The sequence below is a fragment of the Eretmochelys imbricata genome, chromosome 4 (genome assembly GCF_965152235.1).
Source record: "Eretmochelys imbricata isolate rEreImb1 chromosome 4, rEreImb1.hap1, whole genome shotgun sequence".
Taxonomy (NCBI): Eukaryota; Metazoa; Chordata; order Testudines; family Cheloniidae; genus Eretmochelys; species Eretmochelys imbricata.
Genome location: NC_135575.1, coordinates 115,990,789 through 115,999,860, shown reverse-complemented (window position 1 = coordinate 115,999,860; position 9,072 = coordinate 115,990,789).

Below are 9,072 nucleotides of genomic sequence, written 5' to 3'. Positions count from 1 at the left end.
CAATTCCATAATTACGGTTGAGATCTGGTTTTCACTCAAAGCATGAATTCAACCTTTGTGTGACAAATACAGTGTATCCTTCCCAAACTTCTAGCATTTATTGGGTACAGAATGAATTTTCTGAGAATTTACAAGTAAATCTGTGAATTAGGGACACCCAGAGCTTGGGGTGGTGCCCCGGATCATCTTGACTAATAGCCAATGATGGACCTATCCCCCATGAATTTATCCAATTCTTTTTTTAACCCAGTTATATTTTTGGCTTTCACAACATTCCCTGGCAACAAGTTTTACAGGTTGACTGTGCATTGTGTGGAAAAAGTACTTCCTTATGTTTGTTTTAAACCTGCTGCTAATTCAGTTCATTGGGTGGCCCCTGCTTGTGTTATGTGAAGGGCTAAATGACATTTCCCTCTTCACTTTCTCCTCCCTGCTCATGATTTTATAAACCTCTATCGTATCCTGCCTTAGTCATCTGTTTTCCAAGCTGAACAGTCCTAGTCTTTTTAATTTCTCCTCATATGAAAGCTCTTCCACACCCCTAATAATCGTTGTTGCCCTTCTGTGCATTTTTTCCAATTCTAACACTTCATTTTTGAGATGGAGAACCAGAACTGCACACCATATTCAAGTTGTGGGAGTGCCATAGATTTATATTGTGGCATCGATATTTTCTGTTTTATCTATCCTTTTTCTAATGGTTCCTAACATTCTGTTAGCCTTGAGTGCTGCTTCTTTCTGATAGGATTTTTTTAGGGAAGTATCCACAAAGCCTTTGGAGAGGGACGTTGTCCCAGGCTCTCTGAAAGTCCAAGTACTCTATATGCACTTACTCCGCCTTATTCACATGGTTGTTGACCCCCCCCCCCCCCCAAAGAATTCTAATAGGTTAGTGAGGCATGATTTCTTTTCTTTATAAAAGCAGTGTTGACTCTTTTCCAACATATCATATTCATCTGTGTATCTGACAATTCTGTTTTTTACTATAGCTTCAACCAAATTGCCTGGTACTAAAATGAGGCTTACTGACCTATAATTGCTATGATTGCTTCTGAAGACTTTTTTACAAATCAGCATCACATCAGTTATCTGCCAGTCATTTGGTACAGAGTCTGGTTTAAGCTATAGGTTATATATCACAGTTAATAGGTCAGCAATTTCTTATCTGAGTTCCTTCAGAAGGCTTGGGGGAAAATCATCTGGTCCTGGTGACTTATTAATATTTAATTTATCAATTTGTTCCAAAACCTCCTCTACTGACATCTTAACCGGGGACAGTTCCTCAGATTTGTCACCCAAAAAAATGGATCAGGTGTAGTAATTTTCCTCTCTCATCCTCTGCAATGAAGATCAATGCAAAGAATTCATTTAGCTGCTCTGCAATGGCCTTGTCTTCGCTGAATGCTCTTAGAGCACCTCGATCCTCCAGCAGCCCCATCGGTTGTTTGGCAGGCTTCCTGCTTCTGATATACTTTAAAAAAAATTGCTGTTAGTTTTTGTGTCTTCTGCTAGTTTCTCTTCAAATTGTTTCTTGACCTGCTTTATTATACTTTTATACTTGATCTGCAAAAGATTATCCTCACTAGGATTTGAGTTCCAATTTTAAAGGATGTCTTTTTCATCTCTGGCTGCCATTTTTATTCTGTTGCTTAACCATGGTGGCATGCTTTTGGGGAGAGCGTTTTGGTCCTCTTACTGTTTTTTATTTCTTTGTGTCTACATATAGTTTGAGCCTTCTATTATGATATTCTTAAATAGTTTCCACGCAACTTGCAGGCACTTCACTTATGTGACTGTTCCTTTTAATTTCCATTTAACTAGACCAGGAGTGGGCAAACTACAGCCCATGGGCCGTTTTAAGCCATCCGCGAGCTCCCGCTGGGGAGCAGGGTCTGTGGCTTGCCCCACTCCATCCGGGGCACTGGGTTGAGAGCTGCACCACGCAGCTCAGCCCCACTCCAGCCGGGGTGCTGGGTCGGGGCCGCAGCATGCGGCTTGGCCCTGCTACAGCACTCTGGCCAGGGCGCTGGGCCAGGGGCCACACCAATGGGAGCTGCAGGGGCGGTGCCTGTGGGTGACTCAGCATGTAAAGCTTCCTGGCTGCGCCTCTGCCTAGGAGCCAGAGAAGGGACATGCCACTACTTTCGGGAGCCACTTGAGGTAAGCACCACTTGGAGCCTGCCCCCCTGAGCCTATCCCCATGCCCCAATTCCTACCCCATCCCTGATCCCCCTCCCGCTCTCCAAACTCCTTGATCCCAGCCTGGAGCACCTTCCTGTTCCCCAAACCTCTCATCCCCACCCCACTCCAGAGCCTGCACCCCCAGCCAGAATCTGCACCCCTTCCCCAGCCCTGAGCCCTCTCCTGCCCTCCAAACCCCTCTGTCCCAGCCCAAAGCACCCTCCTGCACCCCCTCCCGGACCCCAACCCCAATTTTGTGAGCATTCATGGCCCGCCATCCAATTTCTATTCCCCGATGTGGCCCTCAGGCCAGAAAGTTTGCTCACCCCTGAAATAGACTCCTCATTTTTGTGTAGTTTCCCTTTTTGAAGTCAAATGCTACTGTATTAGGTCACTTTGGTATTTTTCCCCTACAAGGATGTTAAATTTAATTACATTATTGTTGCTATTGGTCAGTGGTTCAGCTATATTCTTGGACCAGATCCTGTGCTCCACTGAGGACTAAATTAAGAATTGTCTCTCCCCTTGTGAGTTCCAGCACTAGCTGCTCCAAAAAGCAGTCATTAATGGTGTCTAGAAATTTTATCTCTTCAGCCCGTCCTGAGGTGACGTGTATCCAGTCAATTTGGGAATAACTGAAATTCCCCATTATTATAGGGTTTTCTGGTTTTGTAGGCTCTCTAATCTTCCTGAGCATTTCACAATGAAGTAACTCATCCAATCACCACTCTTCCTTGTTAGCTAATTTACATGCAGAATTTATGGTGACTGACTCAGTGGTATGAGGGACACTGGGCACATGTCAAGAGTTCTTAGTGGTTGCTTACTTGGCCCAGTTGTCATTGCTCTTAAAGATTCCGGGTCTGCATAGTAGTTTGGTCATCCAGGCTTGAAAGGCTCCCTATAGTTCTGCTCCTTGTCTCCATGGTGCATTGAGGCAGCACTCCTGAGGAACTGAGGCAGTAGTACAGGTGAAACCCTTAAAGCAGAGACCATAGGATTTGGGCCTCTCCCTGCTCACCCTTCACAAAGTCACCAATGCAGCCTTTTAAACCAATAAATCAATTATAAATTAAGTCCACATTCACCAGTACTCTAGTTGCTTTGTGCTGCCCTGGTGACAAAAAGTAACTGTATGCCTGGTTTAATTGGCGAGGACACCAATCTGGTTTGTGCTACATTGATGTATCTGTCCTTAAAAGTTGAAATTAAAAAAAAAAAAAAGATTCATAGCTGATATTACATGTTTTCAAATCATTAAGAATATCACACAGTAAGATTCTCTTTGGGTTTTTTTCTTTAATGTTCATGTAGTAATTTTTTTCAATTTAAGGATATTTAAACTTTAAGGAAATTCCCAGACAAAAACTATGTTAAAGATGGAATAAAGTTGAAAGTAAATATCAGTAATTTAAGGGTAAAAACATTATAGGGATGTTGTGCCTAAATATGTGATGCTAGCCAAAAACCATATTATTGTGATTAAGGTATTTTAATACTAGTGATCCTAAATTAGGTGAAATTAACTTTTGAAGACTGATTTTTTTTCATATTTCTCTTTCCCCTTATGACATCACTGCAGGACATAGTAAATGCTGTTTGGGTGCTCTAACGCTGCATTTCTCCCCTTAATGTTTGGGTTTCTAGTAACCTTAGCTCTGAATGTCCTGTGTTTTTTTTTTAATGCTTGGCCTTCTGGTAATTACAGCATTCTTTATACAGTGTTTTTGTTTTTTTGCCCTTCAATTATTGATAGATACTCTCAACCTTAACCCCATATTAACACAGCTTTTTGTCTGAGAATATGCTATGGAAAGATTTCATTCACCGCTCTAAATTTAACCCCTGTTGTAAAATCATTCTGGCATAGGGAAGAACTAGAAACAACATTTGTGAAGTTTTATTGGCAGAAGTGAGACAAAAGTTAAGGACTTGGCAAGACAGACCCTACTGCTTGTGTTGCTTATCCCCTTAACTGCATCAGGCAATAGCCCAAAAGCCAGTCTAGCTATTTTAATGATCATTGTTCCCAGTGAAAGGTGTATATACACAGTTCTATGTTTTTAGAGTACAGAGCATTAGACTTTCTTCTGCAGCACTTCTCATTCACACCGGACTGAATTATTTGGTCTTCAGGACTGTATTATTTCATCATGGAAACTGCCAAAAATGTTGGGAGATGTACAGTAGTGTTTGCCTAGATATGAATGTATCACACAGCATTGGCTGGCCTAAGAAGTAAGTGTGTGTCGGTGGAGGGAGAGGGGCTATAATTTTTTTACCAACAAGAGATGCCAGATTGTTAAAGACAAGCCCACACATACACTGGTAGACATAAACCCATGCACTAGCTATGTGATTGTGAGGATATAGGACCTTAGGTACTAACGCACAACTTTGAAAATGTGTATAGATATTAGTATTTGTGTTATGGTGGCTTGGAAAGTTGTGCAAGGTTAATGGAGAAAAATGAATGGCAGTGGTCTCTTCCTACATAGTAAGTGTGCTGAGCATGAACTTGTCATTACGAACACAATCTTCAGGGAATCCGTCAAATATAAAACTTTGCAGATACATCTGAATTTAAAGCACTGGCACCTGATTTACCATGACGTTGTACAGCAATGGGACATCAAGATCACCAGAGCAATGTGAGGAGCAAGCTGTTGAACCCAACCACAAGATGACCAGAGCCATTTTCATTTTACATGCCCCCTCAGTGAAACAATGCTGAACAGATTAAACAGAAATTGAACATAGCAAAGTTGAAACATCCATTTCATCAAGAAAAACTGAGGGGAAACATAGAGGGAAATTTTTAAAACATTACATCATCAGCCAATAACACTCAAAAAGTGGAATATATTCAAATCGGCCATCCTTCAAGCCTTAGAAGAAACTCTAGTCAAAAAGTAATGATGATACCTAGATGGGTTTGATGAAAATGTTGATGATGAAATCAAAAAGATCTTCAAGGAAAAGAAAAATGTGTTTGTCCTGGCAAAATGAGAATTAAGCAACATCAGAGAGAGACAAATTCAAGTACCAGCAAGCAAGGCTCAAATATGGCTTCATATTCTGTATGATAACTGGTGGGGAAAAGAAAGCAGAAGTAGTACAGTATTATGCCAATACTAACAACAGAGTTTTATGACTCCCTAAAGGCCATTTATGGCCCACTGTAATCAGGACCAGTTCCATGGAAGTGTTCAGAGGGCATGACCTTAATCAAGGACAGGAGAGGCATATCTGAAAGAGCTACCGAATCATCCCTCTACTGTTAATCCATAAGTGCTAAAGGAACGAATACATTATCCCATATATGAAGAAAATTGCCCAGTTACTAATCATTGAGGAAGTGCAAAAAGTTGTCCAACAAATGAAGCCAGGTAAATCACCACACAAACACAGTATACCACCTGAAATCTTTAAATGTGAAGGCCCCAAAACTCAACTATCTATATGAAATTAAGAATAATTGGAAACCTGAGAAAATTCCTCAGGATTTCAAAGATCCAATCATACTTACACTTTTCAATAACAAAGGCAATAAACCTGACTCTGGCAACTACTGGGATATCTCCCTGCTATTTGTAGATGGTAAAATCCTCACTTGTATTTTGCTCAATAGGCTTGTCAAAACGGTATCAGAGAAGTGTCTACCAGAGACCCAGTGTAGATTTAGATCAGGTTGGAGCACCACAGGCATGATTTTCACTTTGAGACAGATTCAGGAAAAACAGATTGAACAAAACATGGAACTGTATCCTGTCTTTGTTGATCTAAAAAAAGGGGTTGACACTGAGCAGAAATGACCTCTGGAGAATTTTAGAAAAGTTTGGCTGGCCCACCAAATTTGTGAACATCAGACATCACTTCTGTGAAGACATGACTCATCAAGTACTATCCAGTAGTGGCCTCTCTAACCTATTCCCTTTATTTAATGGTGGGTGACACAAGGCTGCATGCAGGCACTGGTCTTCTTCATAGAAGTTCTGAATTACTCAACTGACAACCTTCAAAAGAACATTTACATAAGGTACAGGACTGATGAAAAACTATTCAATCTCTAAAGACTTGCTGCAAAGACAAAAGTTTGTTGAGGAACTCATGTGAAGACCTTTTAGCAGAGGATTGTGCTTTATTATTCAGTCATAGTGCAAGTGATCTACAGCTTATCCTTGTCAGGATCGCAAAAGTAATTAAACAATTTAGAGTTGCCATCAACCTAGAAAAAAACTGAAGTCTTCTTCCAACCAGCCCCATCAACCACTACCACTTGAGCCATGGACAGTACAAAACTAAAGAATGTCAGTCACTTTACATACAATGGTAATACCATCTCAAGTGAGCATTCCCTGGATCAAGAAATATCAAACATAATACAAAAGACAGAGAGGGTTTCAGAAGATTTAGCCATAGGATACTCAACCAGCATACCATCAAACTGTCAACAGAAATAATGATATACAATGCAGCAGTGATAGCATCCTTTCTTATATAGGTATGAAAAACAAACAATTACCATAAACGCATCAACTTGAAAAATTTCACAGACACTGACTTCAATCTATTCTGAAGGTATGCTGGAAAGACCGTGTCAAATATTAACATCCTTGAAAGGGTAAAATCAACTAGTATCCAGGCAATGATTATCAAAGCTCAGCATAGATGGGCAGATCATGGTAACAGAATGGGTGGTGACAGACTCCTGAAAAAAGTCTTCTATGGTGAGCTAAAACTTGGAAAGTGCAAGAAGGGTGCTCAGTGTAAATGCTGCAAAGACACCCTTAACAGAATCACACTTCATGACATAAATGTTGGTAACTTCAAAGACACAGCCAAGGACAGACCTGAATGTAGAGGAAATATCACTAAAGGTTGTAAACACTTTGATAAAGGCAGATGCAAAAAACTGATTAGAAAAGGGCCAAACATCATGCCAAGTCTTCAGTCGGAACCTACAGATTCCTAGGTGACATCTGTTCATGACCTTGCTGCTCATAGACTAGACTATAGAGCCACAAGAGAACACACGAGATGCTGTGACATTGTCAGATATGACAGACAGCTGTACTAGATAATGGAATATGTGATTTATCTTCTATAACCAACAAAATACATTTGTATATTAATCAAAGGTGACATTCACTCTGTATATCAGAATTGTGTGAAAGTTGCCACCATAAATAAAGCTCACCTGTTTCCAGAGGATGCACACAAAGCTTATAGGCCATTTGATTCCTACATAAACACTCAAAAGAGGGCTTAATTGGGACTTAAGTACTGCATGGACCTCGTACTGATGGCTGATTTTCACCCTATGTTATTAGCGTCATGCTAACCTAGCTTTATCTGTGTATCTACTTGTTTTACAATAGAACACAATACTCTAAAGCCAACATTTTGACCACTACTATGGAAGGATTGTAGGAAAGCTCACATGAGCTGAATGCAGCCAGGAACTGCAGTAGTTTATACTAGGTCCAAATGCCTCTATATATCAAATGAACAATACATACCTAAAAGTGTTATTGCCCTGTAGGATAGTAGTGTCTCTAAGTGGAGTTCAAGACAGTTCTCCCTGCGCTGTTAGTTTCAGCTAACTTTGCCTCTCTAGATAAATCCTATACAAAAAATCTTGATAGAGCTAGAGTCATAAATAGAGATCAGTTGCCTAAGGAAAAAAATACAATTAATGTTGCAGTTTATTATTTTAAAATAGTTTGAAAGGTAGGACATTCAAAGGTAAAGAAAACATCATCAAGAAAAGAAATATTTGCAAGTCTGAAAACCCAGTAACAAGGTTCCACAAACAAGTTTAACTTCCTTCTGTGTCCTGTCATACTTAGTAACATTCATGATGTAAAATCACATCGGTGGCAACTATCACAATTGCATTCCAAATTTTTGTCATTTGTCCTTGGTGTGCAATAGGTCAGCTCACAATGTAATTTGTTTTGGAGCATGATGTACTGTGTAGTCTCCAGCCTTTATTTGTCCAGAGGATGGTTTAGGGTATATATCTGTTTGTGTCAATGGATGTTTGGGTCTGACTCTCAACAGAGAAAATAAGATAATTTAGTGATCTTTGTACTCGACAGAGGCTAGACCGTAAAGATTTGAGTTTATTTGATTTTGACTACAGTGATGGTTTGGGGAATATATCTGAACTTATGAATTCCATTTAATTTTTTTGAACTCTATTTCTGACTGTACGAATTAAAACGAGAAGACAGACCATGTCTGAGGATCTGAAACAGGACCATCAAGGGCCATGAACAATTGAATAGCCCTCCCCTTGCAGGATGGTGCCTACTGGCCAAAGAATATTGACCAGCTAATGAATCTTATCTGCTTTAACAACCATGGTGAGGGGAAGGGGTAGGAGAATGGAAAAAACCCAGTAGGAGAGAAGAAGCCAGCTCTTGGAAAAAAGACACTTTTTCGCAAAGGGGTGTACATAATCATTAGAATGAGAAAACTGAGCTGGAGGAGTTGGGGGCAGGAGGGACCTGGAACCCTCAACCCCACAAAGGGTATTGATCACAACCCAAAAGAGAATCAAGAGGGGTGTGGACACAGGAGGGAGGGGTTTGCATGCAAATGTGTGTTCTTTTTCCACAGATTTGTACTTCTCTTGTGCTTCCTAAGATTAAAGTGTGTGTGGTTCAGAGATTCGTTTGCAAAGACAGTGTGTTCCTTGCTTTAACTGACATGATCCCTGAAGTGTTAAACTATACACCGAGTGCCTCATGGGTGGCATTCTAGGGAGAGTGTACTAAGCTACTGGATGTGTGTGTGTTTGTGTTTAACATTGGACTAAGGCACCTGGGCTCTAGGGCCCCGCATCCCAAGATTGGGTACCAGATGCGGAATCTACACCCGGGG